Source organism: Hypanus sabinus, chromosome 8, assembly GCF_030144855.1.
Source record: "Hypanus sabinus isolate sHypSab1 chromosome 8, sHypSab1.hap1, whole genome shotgun sequence".
Classification (NCBI taxonomy): Eukaryota; Metazoa; Chordata; class Chondrichthyes; order Myliobatiformes; family Dasyatidae; genus Hypanus; species Hypanus sabinus.
In genome coordinates, this window is record NC_082713.1 from 77,570,595 (window position 1) to 77,591,423 (window position 20,829).

Sequence of the window (20,829 nt, forward strand, 5' to 3'; positions counted from 1 at the left end):
CTGATCCTATGTCACCTCTATCTAAAAATATGATTTCATAATTTACCGACAGAGCCACGTCACCCACTCTGCCTACCCACATGTCCTTTCGGTACAATGTGTATCCTTCAACATTAAGGACACTGTAATCTTCTTTCAGTCATGACTCAGTGATGCCCACAATGTCATATATGCCAATCTGTAACTGTGCTACAAGTTCACCTTGGTTGATTTGCAGGTGCAGCAGACTATCAAGAAGGCAAATGGAATGTTGGCCTTCATTGCTAGAGGGATTGAATTTAAGAGCAGGGACGTTATGCTGCAAATGTTCAGGGTACTGGTGAGGCCGCACCTGGAGTACTGTGTGCAGTTCTGGTCTCCTTCCTTGAGGAAAGATATACTGGCTTTGGAGGTGGTGCAGAGGGGGTTCCCCAGGTAGTTGCTCAAATTCAGAAGGATGAGAGGAGATCTTATAGAAACATATAAAATTATCAAAGGGATAGATAAGATAGAGGCAGGAAAATTGTTTCCACTGGTAGCTGAGACCAGAACTAGGGGACGTAGCCTCATGATTCAGGGGAGTAGAACAGAGATTAGGAGAAACTACTTTTCCAAAGAGTGGTGAATCATTCCAATGGTGAATCTGTGGAATTCTCTGCCCAATGAAGCAGTGGAGGCTCCCTCAGTAAATATATTGAAGACAAGGTTGGATAGATTTTTGCATAGTAGGGGAATTAAGAGTTATGGGGGAAAAGCAGGTAGTTGGAGGTGAGACCATGGTCAGATCAGCCAACATTTTATTGAATGGCAGATCAGGCTCAGCAGGCCCGATGCCCTACTCCTACTCCTTTTTCTTATGTTCTGATTGTATACACTGCATGCATTCAAATATAACATCTTCAGTCCTATATCTTTCACCTTTTTCAATTTTGCCCCCATTTCCAGAAGTAAATTTCATATCAGCAGCATTGTTCAATGTTATGCACAAGGTATAGTTTGTTTAAAAGGCACAAATAATCTGATCAAGTGTCATTGTAACACAAAACATTTGTTAATTATTCTGCTATATCTTAAAATAGTTTGCAAATTCTGAGAAAACAGGGGGGAGCTGATTAAATAAAACCACTTCCTTCACTCAGAATATCAAATTACATGACTTCCATCTTCATTGAGCAGCTTGTGATCATTCATAAAGAAAGCAGGGCTGTGGTTAGTTGGATATCAGAAACAATCACTGATGCGTGTTAACTTCAACTAAAAATAGTGAGTCACTGACATAGATCAATGGCCCCACACAGCAGGTTGGGTGAGGCTTGTCTTTCTTTCCAAAGGGTGAAAGGGAAGAGGAAACTTGAACTAATTAACATTGCTGAAAAGAAGTACTGGACAAACTTGCTGACATATCTCTGAGGACTCATGGCTGCATGCTTGGCTGTGAAGGAGGTGGCTTTGGGAATTTTGGGTATGTGGTTCTGGAGTATTTAACAATGTAGGGATCCTCTGAATATCCTGGAGTCTGAAGAGTGTCCAGTTGATTAGTAAAGAGGAAATGGAACCATTCATTCAAGAAGAAAAGTAAAGGACAGTTAACTGTGCTCAATTATCCTAATATCAGTTGGGGGGAAGCTGCCATTTTCTTTAAGAGAGGTGCAGTGGTTAGTGCCACTAACTGACAGCTCCAAGTGACCCAGTTTCAGTCTTGGCCTCAGAGTGTTGACTTGCAGGTAAGTAGCAAAAGTACTGTAGATAACATAGAGTGAAATGTCTGGGAGAGAACTACAGAGAATTAAAGGATGATGGGAAAATGGGACTGATAAGAACACTCAAAGGGGAGCCAGCATGGACTTAATAGGCTGTATTATATTGTTTTGTGCTGTGATAAGTAAGAGATGGTAAGCATGGGATCCAGGGAAGTTTGGCCAGATCAGAATTGGCTTGCCTGCAGAAAGCAGAGGGTTGTGGTGGAGGGAGTACATTCAGATTGGAGGGTTGGGACTAGTGGTGTCCCACACGGATCGGTTCTGGGACCTCTACTTTTCATGATTTTTATTAATGACCTGGATGTGGGGGGTAGAAGGGTGGGTTGGCAAGTTTGCAGACAACACAAAAGTTGGTGGTGTTGTAGATAGTGTTGAGGATTGTCGAAGATTGCAGATAGATATTGACAGGATGCAGAAGTGGGCTGCGAGGTGGCAGATGGAGTTCAACCCAGAGAAGTGTGAGGTGGTACTCTTTGGAAGGATGAACTCCAAGGCAGAGTACAAAGTAAATGGCAGGATACTTGGGAGTGTGGAGGAGCAGAGGGATCTGGGGGTACATGTCCATAGATCCCTGAAAGTTGCCTACTAGGGTAGTTAAGAAAGCTTATGGAGTGTTAGCTTTCATAAGTCGAGGGATAGAGTTTAAGAGTCACAGGGTAATGATGCAGCTCTATAAAACTCTGGTTAGGCCACACTTGGAGTACTGTTTCCAGTTCTCATCACCTCGCTATAGGAAGATGTGGAAGCATTGGAAAGGGTACAGAGGAGATTTACCAGGATGCTGCCTGGTTTAGAGAAAATGCATTGTGATCAGAGATTAAGGGAGTTGGGGCTTTACTCTTTGGAGAGAAGGAGGATGAGAGGAGACATGATAGAGGTATACAAGATATTAAGAGGAATAGATAAAGTCAACAGCCAGTGCCTCTTCCCCAGGGCACCATTGCTCAATACAAGAGGACATGGCTTTAAGGTAAGGGGAGGGAAGTTCAAGGGGGATATTAGAGGAAGGTTTTTTACTCAGAGAGTGGTTGGTGCATGGAATGAACTGCCTGAGTCTGTGGTGAAGGCAGATACACTAGTGAAATTTAAGAGACTACTAGACAAGTATATGGAGGAATTGAAGATGACGGGTTATATTGGAGGCAGGGTTTAAGGGTTGGCACAACATTGTGGGCCGAAGGGCCTGTACTGTGCTGTACTGTTCTATGTTCTATGAGATAGCAGAGTACTTCAAAAGAGGGTTTTGCAAGTTTCAATAGTTCAATTTAAGAGAATGTATTCAGCTGACAACCTGAAATTCTTACTCTTCACAGACATCCATGAAACTGAAAGAATAAATGACAGAAACTTCAGAATCCCAAAGACCCCCCCTCCCTTCCACTCACAGGCAGCAATAAAAATGTCAGTCCTCCCCCTTCCCCTCCCCTCACTTGCTCCAGCAAAAGCACAGACCCCCTCCACCCACCATCCAAGCAATAGAAAAGCCATGATCTAGAGTCCATCAAAAAACTCCAGAAGGAAAGGGAAGTTGTGCCCAGCAAATGTTTTGGAATTCTATCAGGATGTAACTGACAGGGTAGGTAAAGGGAATGATTGAGTAGAGCTGCGGGTGCCTGAAGATGAAGGTTCTGAGTGCATTCATAGGATACTATTTCCCCACACGAGTGAATTTGCAACCGGAGAGCAAAGATTCAAGATATGGATTGAACCACTTAAGTTGAGATGAAGTGAACTTCTGGGATAGGGAATTCTGAGAATTCATTGAGTCAGAGTAACAAAACAGGCTCATCAGTCCACCATTTTGATAATCTAAAATAACCCTGTTTGCCCAGATTAGTACTGTGTCCCAGCCTATAAAGCATCTATCTAAATGCCTCTTAAACATAGTGATTGTGTTTGCTTCTACCACCACTCTGGCAGCATATTCCAAATATCAATCAGTTCCTGTATGAACAAATGCTTATCCCTCAGGTTTTCTTTTAAAACGCCTCATTAAAAACACTTTAAAACTACTCCCTCTTGTTTTTGACTCTCCTACATTCTCACAGTCAGCTGTAGAAGCTGAGCCTTTAGGTACAGTCATGGCTAAGGTAGACTGAGTTTTGGACTGCTACCGAATAAGCTGGAATGTAGACAAAATTTAGATCCACACAATCTCATTGAAGGGCAGAGCATGCTTGAGGTGTCGATAGTCTACTTGTGTTGTTGCAACTGATGTTCTTCTAAGTGATTTCTTCCCTGGTGTTGTGTGGATGCATTGGGTTCTTTTTGTCCACAAAAAAATCAGTGCTGTAAACACTGCTTTTGACAATTAAAAAAACAAGAGCATTGGAAAATTAACAAACATTTCGCAGAAACACTGGAACACATGTTTATTAATCGTTCATTATTGTTTATCCTAATCCATATTCTGGCATTCTTAATGGCTATGTCCCTTTTTCTGCTGCTATATGTTAACCTGAAGAAGTCTAATGATTCTGCCTCCCTAGTTCCATCTCTATTCTAACTCTTCGGTACCTTGCAATATTTCAATCCTAGCCTAATTTTTCTCTGGTCTTGTCTCAGTAATCCCTCCTTGCATAACTTGCATAAGTTATCTTGCATAACTGCTCCCAATGCTCTGTGCTCTTTGGTTCACTGTGTGCACCATTCTGCAGACAGATTAAATCATTTTCAATTAAATTTCCTGTCTCTTTATGGTTAACCATTTATCAGTAACCTATTTGCTCCCTTGTCATGAAATTCTCTCTTAATTTATTGCTTCCCCTGCTCTTTCTCCTGTTTAGATTATATTGCTTCTGCTTGTACTTCCGGAAGATTCCTTCTCTCTTCTTACTAGGTTAAAGTGTTGGCCACCCCCCAATTTTACTCTATTCTGCTGCGATACAAATTCCATCTAATTTCTGGTCTATCAGTTGAAATCTTCCTTGTTCAAGATCTAGAGCCAGTGCACCACTGGTTGGAATCCCTCACTCCCACACCAGAGTGAGCTGGTGTCTGCTTTACGTGGAATTACTTCGTGAAGCCAATTCATCTTGAACTACTAGCAGGGCAAGATCTTCAATAACAGCCACCAATTAATATTCATAGATCTTCCTCAATATGCCAAAGTGTCTCATGATGCCTCCTGGGTGCATACCCAAAAATCAGAAGTATTTGAATAGGTAACCTGAAGTCTAGAGAAAATTAATTTTTAGAGATGTTCTAGATAGTTGAATTCGAGTCATCAACAGTGGGTTGATGAGGATGGGAAAGAATAGAGGGCCATAATCAGAGGAGTGTTTAGCTGACAGTGTAAACACTGTTGGTTGTATCAGCATTAGATTATTATAAAGCCTAGAAGCAGGCCATTCAGTCCAGATTGTCCATGTTGACCAAAATACCTATCTGAGCTAATGCCATTTGCCAGTATTCAGTCAATATCCTCCTAAACCTTTCTTATCCATGCACCTGTCCCAATTTTCCTTTAAATGTAATTGTACCTGCTTCTGCTATTTCCTCTGGTAGCTCATTCTGTAGACCCCCAACTTCTGTGTGGAAAACCTACCCCTCAGATCCCCTTTAAAGCTTCCCCTTCTCACCTTAAAGCTCTGCCCTCTAGTTCTACACCCCCCACCCACCCCACTCAACCACCACCTTGAGAAAAAGACTGATTGTCTACCATACCTATGCACTAATGGCTTTATAAACCATTATAAAGTTAGTTCTCAGCCATCAATTAGGTATGTCAGTGGTCTAGTATCTTACAAAATGGTTCCTGGTCTGACATCAATAGCTCAATAGTTCCATTTAATATCAGAGAAATGTATACAATATACATCCTGAAATTCTTGTTCTTCACAGACATCTGCAAAAACAGAGGAGTACCCCAAAGAATGAGTGGCAGTTAAAAATGGTAAGACCCCAAAGCGCCCCCACTCCACCCTCCCACGCACAGGCAGCAACAAAGCAACGGCCATCCCCATCCACTTTCGCAAAAAAGCATCAGCACACTCCAACCATCAAGCATGCAATAGCAAAGGCCCCAATAAAGATCACTATGTCATTTTCCCATCCGCCGCACTCAAGCTGGCAAGTTGAAGGAAAACTTGTGGCTCATATGAAAGATGATTTCAGACCTAAGTGGAAGAAGTCCATTTTGCCACCCACTGCAACATGTATTACCTGCTAAAGCGTACACTGCAATCTTCCAGAAGAGTTGACCTATATTTATTTTATCTGCCACCCTCTTCCCTCCCAGCCCTGCACCCTCACTCCAGGAAAGCAAAGATATTATGGAAGGAGTCAGCACACCTCTCCCCCCATTCTTCTCCCTTTACCACCTTCTCCCTTGAATTGGGAATCATGTGAAGGGACCATTTGGTTTTGCTTCAACACTTTAGCTTTTATATTAAAAAGTACAGATAGAATGAAGAAGATTCTATAATCCCAAAATCTACATGGTGAACGGAAAGAGGTTGAAACCACGTTCATGTGGTAAATTGAAGTCCACTTTGAAGGCCTTCCTTAAGATGTAGTGTAAGAGGTTACTACACAAAACTAGATACATGTTGGGTGAAACATACTGGCATGCTTTTGGTATTGGTTAACAGACAGAGAGCAGAGTGGGAATAAATGGGTCATTCACAAGCTGGAAAACTCAGACAAGAGAGTTGCTACAGAGATTAGCACACTGGAGCCCAGCTGGTTACAATCTAAATCAATGCTTTGGTTCAAGTGCTTGTGTTATTTTTCCAAGTTTGCTAATAAATGCAAATCTAAATTATTGCTTATTATGAAAGAAAGTTGGTCTTCAGAATGGATTTAAACAGAGTGCATAATAAGTATGAATGAGGCAGAGGAAATTTATTGTGGAAAAATGTGAGATCTACTTTGGTAGAAGGAAGAAAAAGTGGTGCTTTTCAAAGAATGAGACACTGAAAAGCATCAATTTTTGCAGTCATGGGTCTTTAAACACTAAAAGTTCATAAGCAGGTCCAGTAAACAACTAGAAATACACTGTTGGCGAATGGGACAAGTTCAAGAGTAAAGATAGCTTACTTAATTTTTCCAAAGCCCTGGTGAGTTCGCATTCAGGATATGGTGTATAGGCCAGGTTGCCCTGGACAGGGCAGTGGAGTGGTGCAGTTAGTAGAGTCATTGCCTAGCGCTGCTAAAGACCTGGGTCCAATCCTGAGCTCCACTGCTTTCTGTGTGGAGTTATGTTCTTACCATCACTGTATTGTTTATTATGGATGCTCCAAAATCCTCCTAAACTCTAAAGACACATGAGTTGGTGGGTTAGTTGTCCTCACTGTGTGGATGAGGGGTAGAATCTGAGGGAATTTGTGGAAAATAAAAACAATCTGGGAGCAATGAAGGAATCATGTAAAATGGGTGGTAGATAGTGTGGATTCAGTGGACTGAAGGGCTATTTTCCATACTCTGTCTCTGTCTATGACCTAGAGGGAGTGAAGTATCGTTCACAGACTGATTCCTAAGATGGCAGATGAAGGATATATAAGTAGACTGGACCTCATCTTTCTACAAGTTACCTCTGAGATGCCTTATTTCCTTCCTGAACCATGCCTTCTCTTTTACAACAGTGGCCAGATCCAAAGAGTCATAGAGTCATACAGCACTACAGCAGAAACAGATCCATCTAGTCAATACAGCATTATTATTCTGCCTAGTCCCATTACCCTGCACCTGGTCTATAACTCTCTATACTCCTCCCACCAAGCACGTAACAAATTTCTCATAAGTTTTGAAATCAAGTCCTCACCCACCACTTCCAATGGCAGTTCATTACCACCCTCTGAGTGAAGAAGTTCCCCCTTATAGTGCCCTTAAATATTTCACCTTACACCCTTAACTTATGATCTCCTGTTCTGGTCTCACCAAACCTTAGTGGAAAAAGCGTGCTTGCATTTACACTACCTATATCCTTCATAATTTCATATACCTCTATCAAGTCTCCTCTCATTCTCGTGTGCTCAGGCAATAAAGTCCTAATCTATTCAACCTTCCCCTGTAAATCAGATCCTCAAGTCCCAGCAGCATCCTTCTAAATTTTCTCTGCATTTTTTAATCTTATTGTTTATTTGATATTTGATATTGTTTGATCACACTTCTTCTCTTTCCATACCTCGGTACTCGCCCTGTCTCCTTCTGTTCGAACAAAGGCCTCATCTTCCATCCTAGCAGTCTCTTCAGTCAATGGTCATCCTTCAATACTTTCACCAACTCCAACAAAATTCCACCACAGGGATACATCTTGAACTTGTCTTTCAGAATTTCAACGGGAGTATTCGCTTCAAGACTCCATGACCCACTCTACTCTTAAGATACATTTTGTTGTTATACAAACAAAAGAAAATCTGCAGATGCTGGCAATCTAGAGCAACTCACACAAAATGCTGGAGGATCTCAGCAGATCAGGCAGCATCTATGGAAAATAGTAAACAGTTATCATTTTGAGCCAAATCCCTTCTTCAGGACTGAGAAAGAAGGGTGAAGATTCCAGAATAAAAAGGTGGGGGTGGGGGGAAGAAAAGAGGCTGACTGGAAGGTGATAGGTGAAGCCATGTGGGTATGAAATGTCAAGGCTGGAGAAGAAAGAATCTGATAGGAGAGTGAACAATAGGAGAACAGGAAGGAGGAGGAGACCCAGTGGGAAGTAGTTGACAGGTGAGAAGACGTAAATGGTCAGACTGGGAAATAGAAGAAAGGAGGAACTACGTACACATTCTGTTGTTCTGCATTTTGAAAAAAAAATCATATTACTTCTAATATCACTCACAATCCGCCCTCATTTAATCATTTTGACCCATTCTCTATCTTTAAAACTGAACTGTATAACCCAGAAAACAGTTGGTCTCCTTATCTCCTTGACCCCACACTTCTATACCAACAGATGCTGGTGATCTTGAGCAACACATATAAAATGCTGGAAGTGAGCAAGTTAGGTAATAAGCAGTCAATGTCTTGGGCCAAGACCCATCATCAGGCATGGAAAGGTAGGGTGTAAAAGACAAAATAAGAAGAGATAGGTGAGACCAGGTGAAGGGAACGTGAGTAGGTGAGGTAGGGGAATGAAGTAGGAAGCTAGGGGGTGATTAGTAGAAAAAGTAAATAGTTTAAAGAAGAAGGAATCTAATAGCAGATGGAATCGCACTATGAAAGAAAGGGAAGGAGGAAAGGAACCAGAGGGAGGTAATGGGCACGTGTGAAGGAGAGAGAGTAACCTGAATAAGGAATGGAAAAAAAGAGGAGGGAGAAGTGATTAGAGAAATCAATGTTCTTATCATCAAGTTGGAGTCTTCTTTTTCTTCTATTTATGCTTCCCCCACCATTCCTGGAAATTGAAACTAACCTGTTTTCTCTTTAGTGTTTCTGACTTTATTTCCATTTCCATAGTAGCTGCCGGACTTGCTGAGTATTTCCAGCCCTCTTAGTTTCTATTTCTGATTTCCAGCATCTACAACTGTGTTTTTATTCGGGTTTTTTTTTCAAACTAAATTATTCTCTGTAATAAAAACTTGGAAATTCACTCGAGTAAATGCAATTTCTTTCAAATTGCCGGTCCCAAGCCAGAAAACACGCAGCATTCGACTCAGAACTAAACAATGCCATTGCAGTCCTTAACTTTCCTCCAAACTATATTGAAAAGCAACAGCTGCGGGCGCCTCTGGAATAAAACAATGCAACAGATGGAACCACACTGTGGAGGTCTGGTGCAATACATTCATTCAGACTGCACAGCGGGGTCACAGCTTTAGCTAGCTTTAGCTTTCTTAGATCACCTTCAAGGAAGGCATTTAAAAACGCAGTTTAAAAAAATAAATTAAACCCTATTACAATAATAAATGCAACAATTTAAAAATAACTTGGTTTGGATACAAATAAAGGTAAAACAAAAGCCGATTACTTCTGCGTTCTGAGATAAAGGTTGCGCCCCCTAATGGTGCTGCAGGAATCGGCTTAACAACGGGGTCCCTTCCAGAGTTTGAGTTGGCAGGTAAGTGTTGCATAATGCACGCTATTGTATAACAGAGGAATGCAATATAGCCGAACATTTAATTACAAATTGAACTCATACTTAAATGTAAACTTCATAGGGAAATATAATGACCTACAATATAATAATATGAATATGGTACAGATTAATACACGTTTACGTGAATGTTTTAAGTTGGATTTCAGTCAGTACACTGCAACAATATGTGATACAATGCTAAACCTAATTAACTTTAAATGGCTACATATAAAATTGCTGTTTGTTTATATCAGTACATTTATTTACTGTATGTATTGGGTTAATAAGGTTAAAATATTTTATAGTGTTTACATGAACTTCCACATGTATATTGTAGAGCATACATCTACATATGAAATCATTTTGTACCTGAAGTATTCAGCTTAGTTATCTCTATTATTACAATACTATACCATGTGGCTAAAAGTCACTCTGTGCACTCTGCAATGCTGTTTGTTTTTTATTTGCTTTCAATTTCATTTGCAAATTGTCACCAGCTACTTGCAGAACAAGTAATATTACTACACATTTACAATAGCCTGTATGGTGTGTATGTGCATGTAAGCAAGTGTGTATGCATGCATACACACACACACACACACACACACACACACACACACACACACACACAACACAGAAATATGCTACAATTTGGATGCTATGCTGGTTTAATATCATCCCTTGTAAACTTCTTTTTAGTCATCCAATGCAATATTCTTTCACACATGAACAACTTGAAAATACTCCACACCTGTACCACCCTATGTTTCCTCAATGACTTAGACCATATGACCATAAGAAGCAGAATTAGACCATTTGGCCCATCAGGTCTGCTCTGCCATTTCATTATGGCTGATCCAATTTTCCTCTCAGCCCCAATCACCTGCCTTCTCCCCCCCACCCCCACCCCGTGCCCCTTCATGTCCCAACGTATTAGTTTGTTCGGTATGAAGTTGAAGTTCAGTTTCTTCAAGAGGACTGGAGTGAGGGGATAAATTCTGTTCACCTTTCCAACAAGTGCTGTGGCTAGCACAATGTACAAGTCAAGAGTTATCCTAGATCTGGTGGCATTCAAGACCGATGATCAAGAACTATACAAGAAGTTCAAGCATGACCTACAGAAGGCTATTTTAAGAGCAAAAGAAACAATTCTGATTGAAGTTAGAGACAGAATCAGATACACATCAGCTCTGGCAGGATTTGCAGAACATCACTTTCTGCAGTCTGGTGATGGTGTACCTGGAAAGGCAGTGATAATCTGTGCCAGCCAACTGGTGGGAGTGTTCAAGGACATCTTCAATCTCTCACTGCTACAGTCAGAGTTCCCCATCTGCGTCAAAAAGGGCAACAATCATACCAGTACTGAAGAAAAGCAGGGTGAGCTACCACAATGACTATCACCCAGTCGCACTCACATCTACTGTGATGAAGTGTTTTGAAAGGTTGATCATGGCCAGAATGAAGCAAGGACCTGGACCCACTCCATTTTGTCTATTCCATAATAGGTCTACAGTGGATGCACTCTCACTAGTTCTCCACCTGGACAATAGCAATACAGAGGTCAGACTACTATTTATTGTTTACAGCTCAGTGTTCAACACCATCATACTCTCAGCACTAATCAACTAGATCCAAAACCTGGGCCTTCCTCTGCAACTGGGTCCATGACTTCCTCATCAGGAGACCACAGTCAGTGCGAATGAGAAGTAACATTACTTTCTTGCTGACAATCTACATTGGTGCACCTCAAGGATGTGTGCTTTGACCACTGCTGCACTCTCATACCCACAATTGCATGGCTGGGTAAAGCTCAAATACCAACTATGAATTAGTTGGCAAACTTCGGATGGTGATAAGAAAGTGTTCAGGAGTGAGACAGCTCAGCGTGTGAGTGGTGTCACAACAACTTTGTTTGTACTCAACATCAGTAAGACCGAGGAATTGATTATGGACTTCAAGAAGGGGAAATTGAGGGTACACACATCAATCCTCATTGAGGGATCAGCAGTCCTCATTAAGGGTGAGCAGTTTCAAGTTTCTGAGTATCAATATCTCTAAAAATCTATCCTTGACCCAAAAAATTGATGCAATTACAAAGAATGCACATGCAGTGGGTATATTTCATGAGGAGAATGTCACCAAAGACTCTCACAATTTTCTGCAGGTGTACCGTGGGGAGCAATCTAGTTGGCTGCCACACCAGCTGGTATGGAGGGGCCACTGTACAGGATCAGAAAAAGCTAGCAAGTTGCAAAATTAGCCAGCTCCATCATGGGCACAAGCCTCCCCAGCATCGAGAACATCTTCAAAAGGCGATGCCTCAAAAAGGTGGCATCCATCATTAAGGACCCCTTCATTCAGGACATGCCCTTGGATGTACAGCAGCCTGAAGACACACACTCAACATTTTAGGAATAGCCCCTTCCCCTCAGCCATCAGATTTCTTATGGACAATAAACCTATCTACACTACCCCACTTTTTTTTGCTCTCTTTTCCTGCCCTACTTATTTAATTTTATATATATATTTTTCCTTATTGTAATTTACAGTTTTTATTATTACTTATTGCAAAGTACTGCAGCCACAAAACAATAAATGTCATGATACATGCCAGTAATATTAAACCCGATTCCAATATTAGCCATCAGTTTTGGTATGACCTAAGAAATACTTTGAGCAATTCAAGCAGTGGGTAGATATTATAGATTCCTAGCTCAGATTTATCATTCAGCTAGCATCTCTGGTTGTCTGATGATTATCATATCACTGTATCTGGGCCTTTGTACAGAATGTTCCCATTGCCCTTCTGACTATGCAAAGGTGACCACATCTCTTAAGTATCTTCTTGGCTCTGATCCTACTTGTGAAGGCCAGAAATTATGAAAGGTACACTGATATCAAAGCATTTACTTTTACTGAAGTAAGTAAATTTCTTCCATGTCTTTACAGGATACCACTACCATAAAGGGAAGGAGAGGGAGAGAGAAAGAGAGAGAGAGAGAGAGAGACTTGGACACTTGGGCATTTTCTTGGTTTAGAACCTCTGCAATTTGAGTCACAATCTTGCCATGCAGTGACTTGCAAAAGGAATACTTTCTTCAGCGTAGCATTCTCAGCCTTCGATGGATTACACTCAATCATTCTGACTTCTCAGGGAAGGGGCACCAATGGGAACCGCAGAGTGAGCTCACCCAGTGCTTGTAACTTAGTATGAAAGTCAACCCAGAAAAGAAAATTCAGTGCATAGAGAGGGTAAGAGTAACTCTGAGACTCCCAATACTGAAGAAAAAAAGGCAATAACATTGAGGCCATGTGTAATATCAGCAGAAAAGATGAGAGAGAGTGAATGATTTGTACCAAATAGGGAAAGAAGGAGCTAATCTGAAGTGGGAAGTGAAGTTGGATTAAACAGCATTGGTTCTTTTGGACATGTCCAACAGACTAACCCAACACGTGAATCCCATCTTGGTACACACAGGAGCTACTGTATTGTACGAAACTCAGGTGAAAGATTTCTGTTTGCAGACTGACTGTCTCTACTCCTTACAAAGGGTAAGGTAATGCTGACCACAATGCCCCATCAGGTGTGGGCCTGACCAGGGGTGGACTGTCAACACAAAGGTCATTCTGAACTGGACTGAAGCTTCAGTACTTTGAATCTCCTATGTAAACAAAGGCAGATAACCACCTCCTGTGGACTGGAGCAGATTTAGCAAAAAACATTGACGTCTTTAAGGGAAGGGTAGATTTACTGAGGTCATAGCTACCGAGAATAAATATATTTACATTATATTTATTGACTTCTTAATTGAAATTATAAATGTACTAAGTGACCAAGCTGTAAGAACTAGCAGTAGGGTCACCCTGTAAGATCAGTTTGAAGCACACAATTAGGGATGTAATAGCACAGATAGAAATAGTAATAAAACTGATACCAGCATTAGGATAACTATAGAAAATAGCTTTTGACCAGATTTTTTTGAACTGCTCCCATTCACTTAATGATGAAGAAATATTGCTGAGTGTTATCCCAAAGGTCACCCCACATTTACCATTTCAGATATATACCCTTTTCCCACACTCCTTGCAGCTTAATGAGCTCAGGAGCCCTATGCTTCTTTTTGGTGGACTGGAGCAGTGCAGGTTCAGTGAAAAGAAAGGAGGTGGCTCCGGCTCAACAGGACTACACAAGATCAGGCTTGGGCAAGTACAGGCGGATCTTCCAAGTAAGAAAGTTTCTATTAATTTTTTTTCTCTATCAGTACATAGCTAGTGTGCTGAGAGTGGGTCCAGAGGCAGTGGTATGTTCCTTATGTGAGATGTGGGAAATTTAGGTGGCATCCAGTCTCCCTGTTAACTACACTTGCATGAAGTGCATCTATCTGTCTCTGTATGAAGACTGTGAGGAGGTGATAGGTAGGAGCTACAGGGAGGTAGTCACCCCTAAGTTGCAGGAGGCAGGTCCTGGGTGACTGTCAGGAGAGGGAAAGGGAACAGGCAGCCTGTGTAGAGTACCACTGTGGCCCTTCCCCTCATTAACAAGTGTAATATTTTGAATACTGAGGGGGTGGGGGGTGGGGGGGCTACCAGGCAGAAGCCACAGCAGCTAGATCTCTGGCACTGAGTCTGTCTCTGTGGCTCAGAGGAGAGGAGGGAAAAGAGGAATGCATTAGTTATAGGGGTTTCCATAGTTAGAGGAATGGAAAGCAGTTTCTATGACATGAAAGAGACTCCTGGATATTATGTTGCCTCCCTGGCACCAGGGTGAGGGATATCACAGATTGGGTCCATGGCATGCTAAAGGTGGAGGGTGAACAGCCGGAGGTCAGGATGCATATTGTTACCAACGACATAAGTAGGAAAAGACAGGAGGTCCTGAAGAGTGAATATAGGGAGTTAGGCAGAAAGCTGAAAAGCAGGTTCTGAGTGCAGTAATCTCTGCATTTCTTCTACCAAAGTGCATGACCATACACTTCTCAACACTGTATTCCATCTGCCATTCCTTTGCCAATTCTTCTAATCTGACTGTCTCTCTACTTCCTCAAAACTACCTTCCCCTCCACCTACTTTTGTATTGTCTACAAACCTGGTATCGAAGCCATAAATTCCATCACCCAAATCATTGACATATAATGAAAAAATAATTGGTCCTAACACTGACCCCTGTGGAACACCACTGGTCACCTGAAGCCAGCCAGAAAAGGCTTCCTTTATTCCCACTCTTTGCCTCTTGCCAGTCAGCCAATGCTCTGTTCATCCTAGTATGTTTCCTGTAATATCATGGGCTTGTAGCTTGTTAAGCAGCATTTTGACTGGCGGCTTGTCAAAGGCCTTCTGAAAATCCATATACACAACATCAACTGATTCTCCTTTGTCTACTCTGCTTGCTATTTCTTCAAAGAATTCCAACAAATTTGTTAGGCAAGATTTTCCCTTGAGGAAACCATGGCCTATTTTATCATGTGCCTCCAAGAACCCTGAGACCTCATCCTTAATAATCAACTCCAACATTTTATCAACCACTGAGGCCATATTAACTGGCCTATAGTTTCCTTTCTTCTGCATCTCTCCCTTCATGAAGAGTGGAGTGACAAAGTAGAGGTTGATAGGTTCTTGATTAATCAAGGGTATCAAAGGTTACAGGGAGAGGGATGATGGATCAGCCTTGTTGAAGTGGCAGAGCAGACTCAATGGGCTGAACAGTATAATTCTGCTCCTATACCTTATAGTTTTTACAGCCTTATGGTTTTTGTTCTAAAAAATACCTTAATCATAACAAAGGCTCTATGATTTGAAAGGTTCTCCATATTTCCCTTTCCACACTGGTGCTTCAGCTGCTGAATATTTCCAACAGTTTCTGTTTTGAACCAGAACTGGTGCCTTTCATCTGAAAGGCCAGAGTTGGGGTTTTGTACAGGTCATGGTTAATTTTGTACAATCTTTAGATAATGAAATATCAATGAAGATGCTTGAAAAAGTATATATATTTTATTTTTGAAACCAATCTCTCTGGCACTTTGATATATTAGAAGCCATATCAACATCTATTTTGGTAAATGCCTTGCAAAAGATGATCTCTAAATGACAATGCCTCCCTTTGTCTATTTTGTCTACTTATGCAGACAGACTTAGCAGGTTATAATGCTGACAGCAGAATTAAGCATTAAAATTTGTGTGCAAAATGATTTACAATTTGCTCAGCTGATAAGGGGATAAAATTGGAGGGCACGTCTGCATCAGCCCACAATCTCCACATCAGTGCCAATATTATGTAGCATGCAGCTGTTCCCCTCAGCTAGGCTTTCAAATTCTTTTACTCTCATCACTCTTCTGCCCTTCTGCTTGTGTATACAATGTGAATCTCAGCCAGTTTCCAATTATCTACAAGATCTGTGGTACAACACTGTTTCTCTATTGTTATAATGAGGTCATGCAGCTCAGAAACAGGCCCTACAGCTACTGAGCTATTCCTGCAATCAACCACTCATTTACACTTATCCACCATTAATCCCAATATATTCTGCTCACATTTTCATCAACTGCCCTGAGATTCTACCACTCACCTCTACACTTAGAGGCAATTTACATGCTTTTGGAATGTGGGAGAACACTGGAGCACCCGGACAAAAGGCAGATGGTCAGAAAGAGAACATGCATGCGAGGACTGAACCGAGATTACTGGGGTAGGCTGAAACGAGCAGATGGCTTGCTCCTGTCTTCTCCTTTGCATTTTGTACAGTCAACAAAAGCAAAAAAATATGCAGACCAGGAAAAATGTAACTAGTTATTATTTAGTGAATTCTGAGAGCAGCTTCATTCAGAAATAAAATGCCTAATTCTGACTAAACTAGTGAAGAATGGGATGTACCCCATGACCAATCACACTAGCAACCTACAGTGTACTGAGTCAAACCTTTCCTTTTGCACAGCTATACTGAGCTCATTCACACTGAGAATGCATCTCCTCAGATGGAAACTTGTAACAAACAAGAAACTGCTTATGACAAAATGTTTTACCATTATTATCTACTTTCATATTTTGATTAATACATGGAACGGGAAGCTATCTGATGAGGTAAGATTGGATTGACTGGGTTTGCATCTGCCGGAGTTCAGAAGAATGAGTGAAAACTTGACTGAAACACGTAAGATCCTCTGGGGTCTTAACTTCCTAATGAGGATAGAATGTTTCTATTTATGATAAAATTTTGAACTAAGGGTGAACTAATTTCACATTTAGGAGAGATGGTGATTTTTTTTTCTCCCTCAGAGGGAATTCTCTTCTTCAAAGGGATTGGTGCAGAACCAATAAATATTCTTAAGGCAAGGTTAGATAAGACGAAGGCTGAAAAGCTACCAGGCATAGGCAGAGTTAAGCTTAAAGATCAACCATGATCCTTATGAAGTTATGGAGCAACCTGGGAACTGACTGACCTACTCCTGCTTCTAATTCCTACCTTCATATGATGTGTTATTTTTATTCTCAAATGAGTATGTTTTATCATACGGTTGAAGGATGGTTCATTTGAACTAATTTACCGCAATGACCATTTTTTAAATAATTGGAGTCTCAGATGGAACAGATAGGAAGCAGCCATTTTTGTTGGTTGAGAATTCATTAAAGACTCATAGAGATGTATAGGTTGGGAAATGGGCTATTCATTTCTCCATGTTCTTGACACCAATCTGCACTAATTCCATCTCTCACCCTTCTATGGCCAAGCAATATAGGAACTCATCAGGTTTTGAAGTACATTTCTTGCAGCAGAGCACGAGACCCACTTCGACATCTGGCCGTCATGTTTATGAATAAACCAGAAGGTGGCATCTATCATCAAGGGTCTCCGCCACTGGATCATGTTCATCTTCTCACTGTTACCATCAGGCAGGGTTTACAGGAACCTGATGTCCCAACTTACCCGGCTCACCAATCACTACTTTCCTATAACCATCAGGCTCTTGAACTAACCTGCACAACCTTAGCAAAGGATCACTTGGGACCTCCTCTTGCAATACTATGGGCTTCGGGTTCTTTTTTTGCACAAATGTCTTCTTTTGTAAAGTCATTTTCTCCCTCTCTTCACTGCCTCATATAATCTGTGTGTTTACTGCATCTACTTGCCTGTGCTAATGCTGCAAGATTACATTGTACCTGTATCTCACTGTACTTATGCACATTGCGATAAACTTAGCTTGACATTCCCACCAACGTAGCAGCCAAAGAAAATTCTGGTTGGAAATGATCAGTTAATTGCTGTTAGCGACTCTGCTTCAGCCACTTTCCCCAAGAAAATTGAAATTAAAGTTCCTAGGAGAGAGGCTAGTCATGGCATTCCTAGTCACCCTGTATTTTAGTAAAGATTGTGTCTCTCTCCAGGAATAATAACCTAACTTTACCTGGAAAGCACTCACTGATTTGCTACTTACTACTTCTTGTGTATTAAAAAATACATACTTCCAGAAGAAATTAAGTCAATATTTATTCTCTCTTCCAGACCACTCCAGGGAAAAGAATTTAGTAACAAGATGAGAAGGGCTTTTGTATATCGCAGACGCTGAATGCATGCAGGAGTGGGGCTGCCAGTAACTGAGAGCCATAAATACTGCTGCTCATTTCCTAACCATGTTAAGGGTGCATACTGTAACCTGGCCTTGTTTTATACTGGACCCCCATGAATATAAACCTGGATGGGATTAATACACAGCATTATCCAGTTGTGTGCCCATCAAACATCCTATCGGTGTGGCAGGGCCCAGGTCCTAGTACGACGGACAGCCCAATGTTTGGACGATTTAAACACTGGCCCAGATAGGCCAATAAAGCAAGGTGTCGGGACCACATGCGAGGATCGGGCCGATTCCACTCGTTCTTCCACAGTGTTTACTCCTTTGTCCATGGAGCTGCAGCTGTGAGACTGCTCAGGCTGTTGTGTGCTTCGTATCAGTGAGCTTTGCAGCAATTCGTCCCACTGTGTGATTAATTGAGGCTGAGGCTATGGGCCTATTCCGCCTGCTGCAGGCTCTGCGTTTATGGACTCAATTTGGATCTGAATGCTGGGGTTTGCTTTTATTAATTGCATGATTTGTGTTTTTTTCCATCTCTCTGCACATTGACTATTGGCCCTTTTCTTTTTAAATTGGGTTCTTTCAGATTTCTTGCTTAGTGGCTGCCTGTAAGTAGATGAATCTCAAAGTTGTATAATCGAAACATACTTTGATATTGAATGTACTTCAAATCAATTGCAGCTGTGCTTTGTGAATACACCAGTTCACGCAAGAGCTGTAGCTGAGATGCATTATAATTATTTTAATTTCAATTCTTCTTCAGCCTTCGAGGTCTTGGCTGCATCTGAACAAAAGACTGAAGTAGCTTGAAAGCACTTGCCTGGCTTTGCACTGAGCGAATGTACGCATCAAACAAGGTATGAAGGAGTCACAGATAAATGAAGCTCAAATCATTTCCACAATCTATTATCTTTGTTATTCATAAATATTTGGGAGAAGGCTAGCAATGAATAGGATTGTGTGATGAAGCAACTATCCCCATCATATTAGGGAGTGAAAAGAGTGTAATAAGTGTTTTCCTATTGCACTGGTGAATTCTATGGCAAATGAAATTTTAATAATCCATTTGTACAATTTCAATATGATTTGCACAGCCATAGTAAATTGTTCATGCAACACACACAAAATGCTGGTGGAACACAGCAGGCCAGGCAGCATCAATAGGGAGAAACGCTGTCAACATTTTGGGCCGAGACCCTTCGTCAGATGTAAATTGTTCATCTTGGGCTTGGAAGCTATTGACCTAAAAGTGACCACTTTTTGACTGATTCTTCAATATCTAATGGGATAGATTCTTTCCTTCCCAAAAAATTCATGTGCACAAATTCTCATTATAAGACCATAAGACATAGAAGCAGAATTAGGCCATTTGGCCCATTGACTCTGCTCTGCCATCCCATCATGGCTGCCTAATTATCCCTCTCAAACCCTTTCTCTTGCCTTCTCCCAATAACCTTTGACACCTTTACTAGTTACAAACCTCCCAAATTCTGCTTTAAATTTAACCAATGACTTGGCCTCCACAGCTGTCTGTATCAATGAATTCCACTGATTCATCACCCACTGGCTCAAGACATTCCTTCTTTTCTCTGTTCTAAAGGGACATCTCTCTATTCTGAGGCTGTGACCTCTGGTCCTAGACTCACCCACTGTAGGAAACATGCTGTCCGCATCCACTCTATCTAGGCCTTTCAATATTTGATAGGTTACAATGAGACCCCCCCCCCCCTCCCCACCTCTCCAATACTCCAGCTGCAATTGGTTTGATGTTCCAGCCATAAGCCAACAGAATGGTCACTACATTGTTATGAAAAAGTACCCACCATAAATTCAAAACAAAATTTGTTAAAATTAGCAACAGAAATGGTTCTCTACAACGTAAAACAGGATATCCTATATTGTGATATATGCTGAGGCTAGAAAAAAAAACTTGGCAACCACAAAAGAGAAAAACTAGAAGAGCTAAATATATCAGCTCAGCTTGCTCTGAGGTATTTGAGTTTCACACTTACAGACTTGGATTATGACTCTCCAAGAACAGGCACAGGTTCTTTACAAACCAGCTCCACAAATACTTTCAAACAATACTCAGAAAATGCATTGATATATTTTTGTCAAGAAGAAATAAAACTTGTAGGCAGGGATTTCACTCTGGTGACACAGTAATCACTGGTCAGTTATGCTTCAGTATAAGCTCTAATTGTATATTCTTTCATTGGACTAAAAATGGCCAATCATTCAAGTGCTGATTGTTATTCTGTCTGAGTCACATGATTACTGCTCTTCCATTCTACCACAGACAATTCTTCTTCAGCATCTAGATGAAACGCTTCATCAAGCTAAAATGAAGATGTCTTCATCTTTAAAGTTCTATATGGAAATCTGAAGGAATGAAAGATCAGGAGAGATCCTTTATGGATAAACAGGCAGGTTTAGACAATGCACTGAGAATTTAAAAACTGTATACACGCAGACCTTGGTTATACATTAATTAACTGCTTCAAAATG

At 41.1% G+C, this 20,829-nt stretch overlaps 1 protein-coding gene across 1 annotated transcript in view; it reads right to left on the bottom strand.

The window, feature by feature from the left end:
- si:dkey-172j4.3 (diacylglycerol kinase eta) overlaps window positions 1-20,829 on the bottom strand; it is a 171,204-nt gene that overhangs the window by 116,762 nt on the left and 33,613 nt on the right. The window lies entirely within an intron of this gene.